Source organism: Bombyx mandarina, chromosome 02, assembly GCF_030267445.1.
Source record: "Bombyx mandarina strain Sakado chromosome 02, ASM3026744v2".
NCBI lineage: Eukaryota > Metazoa > Arthropoda > Insecta > Lepidoptera > Bombycidae > Bombyx > Bombyx mandarina.
In genome coordinates, this window is record NC_143209.1 from 5,323,850 (window position 1) to 5,340,115 (window position 16,266).

Genomic DNA, 16,266 nt, shown 5'->3' on the forward strand with positions numbered 1-16,266 from the left:
ATATTTAATCTATTCTCAATTTGACAACAGACGCCAAGAACAAAAGTTTGACAATAAATAGTATGCATGCGTGTGTGCGTCTAATACATGGTATGTAGTGTGTGTAATGTTTTCTTTATTGATTTAATGTATCTTTTATGCATTATTCTTAAAAAAATATTAGCATTGTGCACTTCTTCTCTATATTCTCTATAAGTGTGGAAAATTTCATACACCTCTGTCCGCGCAATTTTCGTAAAAAGGGATACAAAGTTTTTGGTTCACGTATTAATATATAGATATTTTAAGTAAAATGCAATATGGTAAAGTTCTCTATGCACCCAGAAACTAATTCATACTAACCACGTTATAATTTTGATTTGAATGCTTATTGCTTAGATGAGTGAACAAGCTTACGGTCCATTCGGTTTTAAGTGGTAACTGGAGCCCGTAGATACCTTGCGACGTGAGTTTTGAGTCACAATGTGGTGGTATTCACCCGTGTCGATTGACTTTTTATACAATATCGCCATAAACGATTCCAATGCTCAAAATGAATGGTGACGTGGTGGTATGAATCCCTAGAAGCTGGCATAATCAAGCAACGATGGTAGAAACTTCGTGTCAAGCGTTCTGATGTCTGTGGACTGCTGTCAATGAAATAAAAAAGACATGCTTCTCATCTTTATCAGTGTGCTTAGTGCGACTTTTTTAACGTTCTCGATGGCGTAAAAGTTAACTAGTTTGCCTGCGTTTGCCGCTAGGGGCGCTGTTCCAACTGCATACAAATTTGAGTTAACTTTTACGCTATCGAGAACGTTAAAAAACTAGCACTGAGCACCCAGAGCCTCGTTAAATTCGAGCACAAGGCCCGTTCTATCTGTACCCGGTATATGCCCAGACTCGAACCTGTAGCCTTTAGTGTGGAACATGCAACAGTATCACTTCGATAAAGCGGCACGACACGAGAACCCTCTCATCGTGGCCGCCGGTAACTACATTCCCGTTCCTGCGGACAGAATGGAAAGCAGTCGACGTCGCCCAAAACACGTCATCTCGGATCCTCTCGATCCACTAACGGTGCTTCTAGGTACTTCAAGCACCGGTTACCGTTCTCGTCGAACCCGTCGCTTGCGACGAAGGGCTCGACGAGTAAATTAACTCTCAGACACAGCCCACTGAGTTTCTCGCCGGATCTTCTCAGTGGGTCGCGTTTCCGATCCGGTGGTAGATTCTGCGAAGCACGACTCTTGCTAGGGCTCGTGTTAGCATCGTCGTCAGGTTGGAGCCCCGTGAGCTCACCTACTAGTTACGGTTACGCTGGAATAGCCGCTCTAGGCTACCAGCTTAGGTAGGAAAAAAAAAACAAAAAGCAACAGTTTGCACTTTTTTTGAATAAATATAGAAATAATATTAATACGAGAGCAGCGTTTGTAGCTGATAAGTCGTGCGTGACCTTCGCACGTTGATAAACGGCAGTGATAAGGATTGATAGGGAACCGTCGTGTCAGAGCCGACGGTTTTTGAACCCAGACGCGGCGTAGACAGAGACGCTAAAAAAATTGTCTAGTTTTTGATTTTTTTTTCTTTATGATCGAAGGATTTTTCCCTAGTTATTAGCTGGTAGCCTAAGAGGCTATTGCAGCTACGCCCGGCCCAACTTGAGAGAATTTGCTGACACTAGCCCCCAGCAAGAGCAGTGCTTCGCAGAATCTACTACCGGATCGGAATCGCGACCCACTGAGGAGATCCGGCGAGAAACTCAGTGGGCTGTGTCTGTGGGTTAATTTACTCGTCGAGCCCTTCGTCGCAAGCGAGGGGTTCGACGAGAACGATGACCGGTGCTTGAGGTACCTAAAGGCACCGTTAGTAGATCGGGAGGATCCGAAATGACTTATTTTGGGCGACGTCGAGAAGGATTACTAGTGGCTCGGACGCTTTTATAGTTTCACCAGGACATGTGAGCGAACAAAGGCTCAGTCAGGAGGAGTGGGATTTGCTAACAGCTGCCCGAACGCCTCCGCCGCCGAATGAATCTACTACCGGATCGGAATCGCGACCCGCTGAGAAGATCCGGCGAGAAACTCAGCGAACTGATGCATGGGTTAGGTTGCACGGTTTTTAATTGCCCGTCGAGTGAAGCTAGCGCGATACTTCGATGTTTAAGTCTTTTGCTGACACCGTAGTCTGCCGTCAGAGATATTCGACAATATTCCTTATTTCAATGACATTTGGGGTCACGTCCGTGAAGCTTTCCTTTGAAACAGGTGGGCGTCAGCCGCCTGCAATGTGATACATTTTTTTTTATTGCTTAGATGGGTGGACGCGCTCACAGCTCACCTGGTGTTAAGTGGTTACTGGAGCCCATAGACATCCACAACGTAAATGCGCCACCCACCTTGAGATATAAGTTCTAAGGTCTCAAGTATAGTTACAACGGCTGCCCCGCCCTTAAAACCGAAACATATTACTGCTTCACGGCAGAAATAGGTAGGGTACATACATACACATAGATACAGCGTATTGTGTTATCTACCATCGAATACGTAATAAATACATGATAAAAAAAAAATATAAAACCGATATCTGAATGTGTCATTCCATAAAAAAAACAGTTGACAAATACTAATGTATATTAATTTCTCAATGGATACGTAATTTTTCCGCTTTTTATAATTATGCCATCCGTTATTTTACGCGGGAATACTGAATAAATAAAGATAATTGTAAATAGACATGCTTTAATAAAAACCGACTTCAAATAGAAAAAAAAATCCAAAACTAATTAATATACACTAAAAACAATAATCATCGAAATCATCGGTTGGTGTGATATTGAGTTATTGAGTTATTCATCTATTTGTCGCGCACGTACTTAATGCAAATTTAAGACTTATATGGTTTTCTCATGGATACCATTATCAGAACTGGACTAAGTTGAAATGGGACCACAAGGGAAGCGTCAGTTTTCTAATACAAAAAGAATCATCAAAATCGATTCATCCAGTCAAAAGTTATGAGGTAACAAAAATAAAAATAAGTACTTACAGTCGCGATTGAGAACATCCTCCTTTTTTTGAAGTCGGTTAAAATTGCCTTGTAATATGACAACTAATAAAATGTGCTTCTAAATCTTCAGTACAGGATATCTACAAAAATCATCGCACGCGTCTAACAAATAAGGTAGCCTCTAACAATAGGCACTTATGACCTTTTATACCTCGTATAATTTGTATAGGTCGTTAAGTATAAAAGCGTAACGCTATAACAATAAAGTACAAATTCCTATAAATATATTAGATCAATTGTTTGTTTTTCGAACAAAGAATTTGATTCTTCGGAAGTGCAGCTGCTAAGACACATCTGCGTTGGCGCTTCAAATGATTATCGTCTCTATCGTATAGTAATAAGAACTGTTATTGGATGTCAAAATTGGAATGTATTTGAAAAAATAAATGCTTAAAGCGATTTGCTGCTGATCTTTTCAAGTATGCATGCAGTAAATTGTGCCTTGAAAATATATAATATAGGGAGTATGCAATTTTGTTGCTTAAGCTTTGGATTTACAGTACGTATTGGTGTGCGTACAATTGTTGTTGAGAGGTATATTTTATTCGTAAAGGGTTTCAAATTGAAAACGCTTTATAAAATACATAAGTAATTTTTTTTTGTACATACCTATTTTGTTTTTTAAAAAAACACGCAAAGGAATCGAATAGAAACTGCCTAAATAAAACATTATTTTCACAGAAATATTTTTTCACATTCCTCTAGTTCGTGTCGAGGTAAAGGGCTCTAACAGTTGAATTGTCGTAAATACAATTCAGACATGGCAGTACACAGCTTATCATAAATTTGACCGTTTTAATAACGTCATAAAATGGCAACAGCTGTTATTGCGTAATTTCTCAATCCGTTCAAAATTAATTAGTTAACGTAATATTTCATCTAATAATTTCAAAGGCTCTGGGATTTGGCTTTTAGTCTCGGAAACATCTAAGAACGCGAGCCAGGACCAAACAGCCGTTATGATCTGAGAGATAAAGTATGATTTTCTTCGATTTTTATGTCAACTATTTTGTATAGGGATAATATTCATCAAAATAGATAAATAAATAAATATCCCCAAAACCACACCCACATAGCATATATATTTTTTATTGCTTCGGTGGGTGGACGAGCTCGCGGCCCACCTGATGTTAAGTGGTTACTGGAACCCATAGACATACATAACGTAAATGCCGCCACCCACCTTGAGATATGAGTTCTAAGGTCTCAGTATAGTTAACTGCTTCACGGCAAAAATAGGCGGGGTGGTGGTACCTACCCGTGCAGACTCACAAGACGTCCTATCTAGTTAGACTAGTTAACAGACCCACCGCCTTATACAATAATAATATCAAACTACTAACATCAAATACCACTTTGAATAGCTTGTGTGTTAAATAAGGAAAAACGATTTTCTGTTTGTTTGTCCTCATGGTAACGGGAATGTGTTATAAAGGTTTGCTGTAGTAATTGGGTAATGGAATTAATAATGAGGGCGTGTTGTTTCTTTTTTGTCTAGTAGGGGCCCGTAGACATCATAATGCGAATGCCGTCTCACACCTTGAGACTTGAGGTCGAAGTTAACATTTTATGGGTCACATTCAAAGCTGAAGTCAATGCTGCGTAAAAGAAATAGACGGGCTCCGATTACGCCCTATGTATAAATGTTCTGTGAAAATATCACTACGAATGTACGAGATGGCTGTTGGTCCTTCGAACCACATTGAATGATTGCATCGCCGCCATTTTAAATCATTCTAGAATTTGAAATCATGGCTCAAAAGTCTGCGTTCGTATGGAAGTTTTTTTTAAACCACAGTTCAATAAACCTATAAAAGGTTAACTAATACGGTTTAGCTAACAACGATTGGTATTTATTTCCCTTCGGGATTGCAGAACTTGTGGCGTCTTTGTGTATAGCGCCGTCTCTGTCGCACGAAGGGACAGAAGCCGTGTACGAAAGAGAGGGCTGTGTAGCTGAAACAAAGCTGAAGTTAGTCTATTCGCACTCCACGTCATCTATGATTTATTCTTTAATAAATAGATAATTTTCACAAGATTGCTACTGATGTACCACTTTTGTTTCTAACGTATGAATAATAATGAATATAGGATAGATAGGTATTTTGTATAATACTACTTTCAAACATCCTCATTTATTATTATTTTATTATTTTGGCTTTAAACAATACTTTGAGGGTTATTCAAAGAAAACATATCTTTACATAATAGGACCCTGGATAGAATCAATGGCGTTGAAAAAAACTTAGATTTGCTTATCATAATTGCATTCAGAGCATCGCTGTTAAGATAGCCACCCTTGTCACGTGGGCGAGAAGAAAAAAAATAACCTTTGAATTATCCAAATAGGTTGCATTTTAAGTAAACAATTATAAATAATTCAACGCCGAACTAAATATAAACTGGGACGCCGGATCCATTGAATTTAAAAATTCAAAAACTTCTTTGAATTCTTAAATAAAAAAAAAGAATATATCAAAACTGAGGACGTTCGCTCAACGATTTACTTACGATTTTAAACCTTATTATCGGGTACAAATAGAATTGATTCCGATTCCAGTAGTTCGCGATTTAAATTTCAAATTTCGAATATGGAACGATGCTCGTCGGATAATACAGTGTGCCTGTTGTATTCAATTCGTAGAAATAAACGGGCCTCACTACGAGATGACGGAGAACGACTATACTTGGGACTACCTATGTCCCAATTAAAAAATTTAAAATAAGAATAAAAAAATTAGAACATTAGTAAATTTTTTTATATGTACGCAAATAATCTTATCGAAATCTATAAGCGGTTTTGTATAAGTACATAGTAACAGCGAAGGATTCTTTCACGGTTTATGTCTTCGTTATAATTCAAATATATGTTTTTGTGCACGTGTTCCGTGTATTCTCTTTTCAAATTATTGCCTTAATAAAACTAGATATTCTTTTTTTTTTTTATTATCCATTATAAATACGAGTAAGCATTTGTATGAATTAATTAACAAAATTTAACTAACTATTACTATGCTCATATAGTATTTCCTTTCGGTACACTCAGAACGAATGCACGTTGGTGCGTAAAATAAATAAAAAAATGGCCGACATGAAAAATAAAATTAACAAACATGGCGTTTGATTCTTTTTTCAAATATAAATAAATGCTTATTCGTTATCGCGTTGCCGGGGTCAGTCCTTCCTATCGTTTATCGCTGTACACTTCCTTTACAGTTTACACAGTCAATATTGGATTTCGTTTCGACCATAGTATAGACGATGACATTTTTTTTGTGCCAACAGGATACGAGTGAAACTGCCTAGTGGTCTTTTTTTTTTTAAAGGGATTTTATGCCCTGGTAACCAAGACCTTTAAGTCATGTATTATTTTAATTTATATTTATATTTTTATGAAAAATGATATTATGGAGTGAAATGAAGATTATTAATTTGAGACATTAATCAACTGGGATGAAATTAAACGAAATGAGATGATATGGGATGAAATATAATCTCAGTAAAATGGTGGTTTTTTAGTGGACTTTTTGGAGGATCCCGAGAAGTTACGTCCAGCGGCTTTGTTTCATTTTCCCACATTTGTGCGCTTTCACAGTTATTAAACTGTTAATAAACCACCGTTATTACACATTTAAACCCGAAGAAACACTAAATAGACAAAATAAAACAAATCACACAACTTCACTCCTCGCGTTCCCGCCAAAAAGTCTCCTAGTGGTTTTAATGTAAAATTGCCATAGTATATAGTAGTATATACGATGACATTTTTTTTTGTGCCAACAGGATACGAGTCAAACTGCCTAGTGGTCTTAATGTCAAATTAGGGTGGTTTAGTGGATCGACACGTTGTGGTCATGACTTCGCCTGCTATGGCTCGCAAGTTCACTCCCTCATCGAAGACCCTCTGCTGCCACCGATCTATCTGTTATCTATGTAACAATACGATTGCGTTGAGAACAGATAAACGAGCAAACCTTTCGACAACAGAAGGATCGAAATTCTTATCGGGCAAATTGGTTGCAACAATCTAAGATTCTGTTCGTGACGTAACGTCCTCCCGCCGTCAACAGATTGGATCGGAAACGACTTCTAATCTTTAACGGTCTCGCCATTATCAGGAATTGTTTTAATTTTTGTATTTTTATATCATACCCGGAAGACTTCGTAGTGCCTCAATCGCTAAATAAAAGACCTAAGCTTTTGTATAAAATAAAACTTAAAACAAACAAAAGGAATCCGTCCGACGGGGGATTTTTATTTAATTCCGAGCATTTTCATAGTCCTTTAACCACCTTTTAAACCTTCTCTGGACTCCCACAAATAATTCAAGACCAAAATTAGCCAAATCGATCCAGCCGTTCTCGAGTTTTAGCGAGACTAACGAACAGCAATTCATTTTTATATATATATAGATAGAAGATTATTTTTTTGTTTTCTATATATATATATCAATCACATAGGCAGGCAGACATTAGTGAGCACTCGTGAGCATTTAAAGAATATAGTATTGCGAATTAAACGGAGAATCGAACATGTCTTTATTACGATTGAGCACAGCTCAGTCTCATACTTTAGATATCACAATCAATCATGGAAACAAAAAATTCTGCGGTATAGTCAAACCGCCACATACATACGTACTGTTTGTTACATTGCCAATTGAATCTAGAAAACGATATGTTATTCAACTAAATAGGAGTCCGTGGACATCAACTCGTGGGAATTGCACTCCATTCTGAGACATATTTGTGAAAGTGTAACTGATTTGCGGTAACAATGCGGCCTAGTTAGTATCTATATATTAATACGTGAAGCAAAAACTTTGTACCCCTTTTTACGAAAATGGCGCGGACGGAGGAGTATATATAAGTAGGAGTGCATAATGCTAATAGCCCACTGAGTTTCTCGCCGGATCTTTTTTTTTTTTATTGCTTAGATGGGTAGACGAGCTCACAGCCCACCTGGTGTTAATTGGTTACTGGAGCCCATAGACATCCACAACGTAAATGCGCCACCCCCCTTGAGATATAAGTTCTTAGGTCTCAGTATAGTTACAACGGCTACTCCACCCTTCAAACCGAAACGCATTACCGCTTCACGGCAGAAATAGGCGGGGTGGTGGTACCTACCCGTGCGGACTCACAAGAGCTCCTACCACCAGTAAGCTCAAGGATCTTCTCAGCGGGTCGCGATTCCGATCCGGTAGTAGATTCATTCGCGAAGCAGCTGCTCTTGAGTTGTTAGGTCTCCTTCGGAGGCGCTCGGGCAGCTGTTAGCAAATCCCACCCCTCCTGACTGAGCCCTTGCTCGCCCACCTGCCCTGGTAAAACTGGAGAGGCCTCTGGGCCACCAGTAATACCTCACTCATATAAAAAAAAGCTGAGTATTTTACATATGACACACACTCGTCTCGACGTTTGTAACAATAATAAGGACTTGCTTTGACGATTGTTCCGCGTTCCATTTGCACCGAATTGGGGTCAATTGCTGTTTGTCCAGCTCGTTACGCGGCCATGTTGGATATAATTTGAAAATGGAACGCGTTTCGGCGGGAGTGACGCTGATTGGTCATGTGACGGGGTGGGCTTATATATAAATTTTTTTTCTTTTCTTTAGTGCAAACGGATTTATGTATATGTAGAATAAGCTTCGTGAAGCATCCATGTCTTCTTGTCATACATGTTATTCTATATTTTCAATGCTATAGCTTAACAAACGCCAATGTATTTTTTATAAGCACGTGTGGACTTGCATTCGAATCTTCCTTACAGTAATACACAACGATATCTAGCAACATGTTTGGAAATTAGAATCGTGGCTATAAATTCGGTATTAGAGCACGTCGTAGGTACTTATTGGTATTTTCATACAAAAAATAATATATAATATGTATTAGTAAATACGGGTACCTAGTACAAAAAAAGTACACATTGACCTGAAATTGTTGCCAAGCACGTGTGCTATAAGTATATAATTCACACAAAAAAAAAGAACTTAATATTTACACAATATTTAATTCATCGAATAATCCCATCAAATTCAAATACGCAAAAGACATGATTAGAGATCGTTTTAAAAAAAAAAATTCTACAGTTAATATATTTCCTTGGAATGATCGCGCAAAATTCAAATTATGAAAAAAAGTCATGATTGTAGACCGTGTGTTGTTTGTAGTACGCGAGCGGGGGTTACAGTCACACGACCGGCGCGCACCTACAACGCGGACGGCGGGAACTAGCAACTAGCGCTATTGGCTACATCCTGCCCGCAAATTGAACGTTCGGACGTCCGTTGACGTTCCACATTAAAAAAAAAATCTGATTACGGATTACGATTTAAACAAATTCGATTTTCGAATTAAAATTATATAATGCTGAGTTCACACGTTATAGTATTAAATTAGTTTTATTTATTTTTAAAAACGACATTGCTCAGATTAATATACACTAAATGTAATATATTGTTAATTAAAACAATACATTAGTGTTTGTTCAGGCCAGTGCCTTCAGTTATTTTAGGGCAATGTCAAAAATTCTAGCCTTCTAAGGCGCTAAGCATCACAGTTTAATAACTTAATGTATTTCACCATCATTCGTTCATTCCCTACCCGCTCTTCAAGCACGCTGTACATCTCCATTTAAATATATAAGAATAATATCAAGTGCTCGAGTTTTATTACCACAAGAAACTCCCTTATGTACCACAAGCCGGTACAGTGTTTTAATATTATAGCCTCGTATAAGACATACTTAGACGTATAAGACATACAAACGGCCGTCTGGTGTAGTGGTAAGTGACATGGTCACTACACAAGGGGGTCGCGGGTTCGAATCCCGCCAAGGGAAGATATTTGTATGATAAATATAAATGTCTTTTCCAGGGTTATGGCTGTATATTAAATATATGTATGTGTATAATAAAAATCTTACATTTATTTCCGTTATCTGGTACCTGTAATAAAAGTTCTTTACGAACTTATCACGGGACCAGTTAACGTGGCGTGATTGTTAGTAAATATTTATTTATTATTTATTATTATACTTAAGTCGATATATAAACTGCATTAATTATTATTATTATAGATGAGTATGTACTTACCGTACCTTAAACTTTTATTATGATGTTATTATGTTATTTTAAGGAAGATTTTTGTTTTGAGTTTGTTCTTTTTTTTTTGTTTTGTTCTTGTTGTTTGTTATTCTTTTGTTAATGCACCTACCATGCATTATCTCTGCACCACCCTATGGTCGACTGGAAGAGAATGCCCATGGCATTAAGTCCGCCTGTGTACAAGTTTTGTTTTGTGCATAAAGTATTTAATGAATAAATAAACTCGACAGAAGCTTTATAATGTGCTGAGCGCAAAAATTTTTTTTTCTTCATACTTTTTCGTAATATTTTCCATAAATCACGTCTAAATCTGATGTTAATAGTGTGTACTATTCTTTTATCTATATATTAATACGTGAAGCAAAAACTTTGTATCCCTTTTTACGAAAATTGCGCGGACGGAGGAGTATGAAATTTTCCACACTTATAGAGAATATAGAGAAGAAGTGCACAATGCTAATATTTTTTTTAAAATAATGCATAAAAGATACATTAAATCAATAAAGAAAACATTACACACACTACATACCATGTATTTGACGCACACACGCATGCATACTATTTATTGTCAAACTTTTGTTCTTGACGTCTGTTGTCAAATTGAGAATAGATTAAATACTGTTTGTCTTTGTTAATATTTTTTATAGTGTAGCCTTGGCGAAATTTGTGATTATAGAAGCATAAAATACAATCATAATAGTGTACAAACATACAATTCCAATTAATTATAGACGAATTTCGACTACTGCGGGACCACTAGTTTGTTTAAATCGGCAGACGGATGTGCTCTCGGTCCAACCGGCGCTATGTGGACGAGTGCTAAAAGTCATAATAACGTGAACCACCCGGATTAAGTCTTAATAATAAATTAGAAGTAACGATAGAGTATTTGTGTATAATAGTCGTGGTCTAAAGGATAAGGGGGTGGACTCTTATTGAGCGATGCCATTGCACCGGTGTTCCGATTCCACAGGCAAGGCAGCTACAAATTTTTATAATGAAATTCGTAATTAACCCTTTGAGTGAGAACCGTCGATAAATCGACTCTATTGGTGCATATAAAGTGCGGAGCGTCAGACTATCGACTAATGCACAGTTTGATTGTGGATTAATTCAGCGTGAACCATCGATAGATAGACTCTCTACTGATGCATGTAAAGTGCGGTGCGTCGGAATACCGACTATTGCGCAGTTTGATTATAAGTATTAGGTAGGTATGGACGTGTCTGGGCGCGCGCACGTATAACATTTTTAAAAAGTTATTAACATTTATAAATAAAGTTTAAAAGACAAAATCTTTTTATAAGCTACACTTTTTCAAAAATTCTTTAACAAATTCTTGAAAATAGTATGTGAAAATACACTCAGCTTTAAAATGGTTGACCAAAGATCATTAATGACTTCCAAGATGAAGGAACAGCAAAGCGCATCTCTCATCCATATATTATGCAAATATGTAGTAATAATAATAATAATAATATTATAAAGAGGAAAGATTTGTTTGTTTGTTTGTATTAAATAGGCTCCGGAACTACTGAACCGATTTAAAAAATTCTTTCAGTGTTGGAAAGCTACGCTATCCCCGGGTGGCATAGGCTATATTTATTATATTTTCGAAAATTTCCACACGGGTAGGTACCACCACCCCGCCTATTTCCGCCGTGAAGCAGTAATGCGTTTCGGTTCGAATGGTGGGGCAGCCGTTGTAACTATACTGAGACCTTAGAACTTATATCTCGAGGTGGTTGGCGCATTTACGTTGTAGATGTCTATGGGTTCCAGTAACCACTTAACATCAGGTGGGCTGTGAGCTCGTCCATCCATCTAGGCAATAAAAAAAAAAAATAGGTATCCTTATTGAAACTCCAATAATGTAACTCGATGTGTAAAAAAATTACCTAAAATTCCTTACATCACGTGCGCTACTTCTCAAGCGAAGCCGGGGCGGGCCGCTAGTTATGCAATAAAGAATATACAAAAATATATCATCAAAATTTAACTTTCACTACAAAGATAAATAAAATCTTAAAATGCCATGAAAAATGTATTCGACGCACAAACAGGAGAATGGCGCGTTCCATTTTTGAAATAAGAGTTTTTTTTTTTGTTAATTAAAAATGGCCGTGTTCGCGATATCAGTCCCGCTTTGTCGTTGCTTTTTACAATCAGACGGGGAACAGTAAGGAAGTTGATTTAATTATACTAGAGGTCCCGCAGTAGTCGAAATTCGACTATAATTAATTGGAATTGTAAGTTTGTACACTATTATGATTGTATTTTATACTTCTATAACCACAAATTTCGCCAAGGCCACACTATAAAAAAATATTAATAAAGACAAACAATATTTAATCTATTCTCAATTTGACCACAGACGTCAAGAACAAAAGTTTGACAGTAAATAGTAGCCATGCGTGTGTGCGTCAAATACATGGTATGTAGTGTGTGTAATGTTTTCTTTATTGATTTAATGTATCTTTTATGCATTATTTAAAAAAAATATTAGCATTGTGCACTTCTCTATATTCTCTATAAGTATGGAAAATTTCATACTCCTCAGTCCGCGCAATTTTCGTAAAAAGGGATACAAAGTTTTTGCTTCACGTATTAATAATATATAGATATATTTTTTATCATTCATTTTACTACAATTCGACATATTTCAGAATAATTTTAATTTAGCGTTTCATGTAATTTAATAATAGCATTATGTGTTTGCATTAACGAAATGCGTAAAGATTAAATCGGTGATCTATTAAACTGTCTAAATCACACAAAACTTCTCACAATCGAACCTAAGTCAACGAGCCGATCGGTTTAATCCAAAAATTGCTGCCACAACCTAAACTGTTAACTGTAAACTGTAACAATCTCTATATATAAAATTCTCGTGTCACAATGTTAGTTCCCATACACCTCTGAAACGGTTTGACCGATTTTTATGAAATTTTATATGCATGTTCAGTAGGTCTGAGAATCGGCTACTATCTATTTTTCATACCCCTAAGTGATAAGGGTTGTCCACCCCTTACATTTATTTTTATTTTTTGACATTTTTTTTTGTTATAATGATGTATTATGTGGTCGAATGAGGTTTTGTTATTTTTATATTCCCTCATCGTTCACAGCGCTACATGCCTCTTTCACTCATTTACCACATCCTTACACACTTACAATAAGTTAGTTTTTTTTTTCTACACTAAAAATTCCCTAGAAATCTTATATATGGCAAAACAACGTTTACCGGGTCAGCTAGTCTCTATATATAAAAATGAATTGCTGTTCGTTAGTCTCGCTAAAACTCGAGAACGGCTGAACCGGATTTTGCTAATTTTGATTCTGTATTATTTGTGGAAGTCCAGAGTAGGTTAAAAAGGTAGATAAATATGAAAATGTTCGGAATTAAATGAAATAACAATTTTGTTTTTCATTTGATGTGTCCCCCGTCGGACCGATTCCTTTTGTTTGTTTTAAGTTTATTTTATACAAAAGTTTAGGTATTTTATTTATCGATTGAGGCACTACGAAGTCTGCCGGGTCAGCTAGTACTGTAATAAAAATGTAATATCTTTTGAATTTATTGACACTGGTCAATAAATTCGAAAGATATTCATATAAAAATAAGATAGGTTAAAACGCGAGATTAAACCAGTAAATTAGTCTTAATTAGGACCGCGTCTCGCAAAAACCGAAGAACTTAAATAATATGTCATCGATTTTCAGTTTTAGGCAATATATAAACACCATAAAGATGTTTCAGTCTCCCTTCGCTACTGTCATACCGTTCTCCTTATACCGTGCAGTGACCTTTCATTCACCTTCTTTTTTTTCATTTCTGTAAAGCAAAAAAAGAATAGGCATTGTGCTTATGAAGATTGTTTTTTTATTCAGCCCCAGACAAGAGAGTTTTGAGTTAGTTTATACTATTATGTTCTCTAGAGTGAATACATAAACAAAAATAATACATAAAACTGTTCTGTTTTTTTTTGAACATGGCAATTGGCTTCTTGCGAGGCCATTGTTGCTAGAATTAAAAAAAAATCTTCAGTTATTAAAAAAATTCTTTGTATGAAAAATGATACGAAATTGAGTGATTGGTTATAAATAGGATATAAGATATAAAAAGGACTATAATCAATTGGGATTAAGTGGGTATTTACTGAAAGCTTTTCAGTGAACTTTTCGGGAGCATCCGAGGAATCACGTCCAGCGACTTTGTGTCATTTACCCACACTTGTACTCTAACACAGATACTAGACGGCTAATAAGCCATTTTTATCACATGTTCGAACCTGAAGAAGCAAACAACAAAATAAATCAAAAATCAATTAACACGACTGCGCTGCTCGCGTTCCCGCCAATAAGTTCAGGACATGTCATAGAGATAAAATGTCATAATTTTTTTTTGTTAACAGGTACAAGACCAAAAATCTGGGATTTTTTTCAAGTACGTATTGAAGTTAATTACATCTTCCTTATTAGTGCAAGCGACTAGACTACACTCTAGGAGAATTGAATGCAGGTGAACTCAGCTGCTTAATTCTAGAGGCTTAAAGAGTTCCAGCTTAAAAAGAGGTATAGTTGATATAATACCAATTAGCAAGAGTCGTGCTTCGCAGAATCTACCACAGGATCGGAAACGCGACCCACTGAGAAGACCCGGCGAGAAACTCAGTGGGCTGTGTCTGTGGGTTAATTCGCTCGTCGAGCCCTTCGTCGCAAGCCACGGGTTCGACGAGAACGGTGACCGTTGCTTGAGGTGCCTAAAAGCACCGTTAGTGGATCGGGAGGATCCGAAATGACGTGTTATGGGCGACGTCGACTGTCTACCATTCGGTCCGCAGGATCGGGAATGTAGTTACCGGTGGCCACGATGAGAGGGTTCTCGTGTCGTGCCGCTTTATCGAAATGGCGCATTGACGCCGACTGCAGATACTTAATGATTGACTCTGGGTCCAGGTCGTCGTGAAGGTTGGCGTTCCTGACGAACCATGGAATCCCGACGGCTATCCCGTAAAACGGGATTGAATAGTTTGAAGGGGTTTCAAGTTAGTGCGGACCGCGTGAGCGAACACTACACTTGCATAGGTCATGACGGGACGTATGCAAGTTTTGTAGAGTGTGAGTTTGTAGAGAAATGGTGGGAGCCGTGAGTTATCGACTAAAGATATTATAAGAAACATCGGAGTCGTATTAATGTACCGCGCTCTGCTTATCAATAAGGGGTGAACCATACGAGTGTGTATAGGGGTTGTTTTATTGAATTAAAATGCGTTTCGTAAACAGGGGTGATGCGGGATGCATGAGGGGTAATTTGAAAATGTAATATAGATTTTTTTGTTATTTTAAATAGTCGCTTAGATGGGTGGACGAGCTCACAGCTCACTTGGTTGTTAAGTGGTTACTGAGCCCGTAGACATCTATAGCGTAAATGCGTCACTCATCTTGAGATATAAGTTTTAAAGTCTCAGTATAGTTACAACGGCTGCCCCGCCCTTCAAACCGAAACGCATTACTGCTTCACGGCAGATACAGGCGGGGTGGTGGTACCTACCCGCGCGGACTCACAAGAGGTCCTACCACCAGTAAAAACTTTAGTGTTCATTTTAATATGTGAATTCTGCAGCCCAGTTTGACATATAAATCTATAGCTAATGTTGATTACAGAGTTGGTCAAACCCTCTGCCCATTGAGGACATAAAAAAAAATTCATCCGGAATTTGACCATTCGTTTGACGTTAAAATGAAACCGCACCCCAAATATGTTTGCCGATGTCCCGGGTCGCGACGCCTCACCCGAGTAACTCTTTTAAATGTTTAACTATACACAAACGCTGAGCACAACCGAGCCTAAACAAATAATTTAACACTGACTCGTTAGGATACGGTCACACGGAGTACGGAATTAAGAGGCTGGATTTAGGTCGGGTGTTGTGTGAGTGGTTACCGTCACCCATGGACTTCAGCAATGCCAGGGGCAGAGCCAAGCCGCTGCCTACCGTTTAATACTCTCCACAAGCCTCGTTTGAAGAAGGACATGTCATAGCGCTCGGGAAACACCGTGGAGGGGAGCTCATTCCATAGCCGGATGGTACGTGGCACCGCAGT

The 16,266-nt window shown here is 37.6% G+C and overlaps 1 long non-coding RNA gene across 1 annotated transcript in view; it reads left to right on the top strand.

The window, feature by feature from the left end:
• The window catches only part of LOC149503411 (uncharacterized), a 36,070-nt gene that overhangs the window by 9,171 nt on the left and 10,633 nt on the right, over positions 1–16,266 (top strand). Inside the window, exon 2 of the long non-coding RNA XR_016324301.1 lies at positions 14,574–14,605. This is a non-coding gene — a long non-coding RNA (uncharacterized LOC149503411). The remainder of the gene's footprint in view (positions 1–14,573; positions 14,606–16,266) is intronic.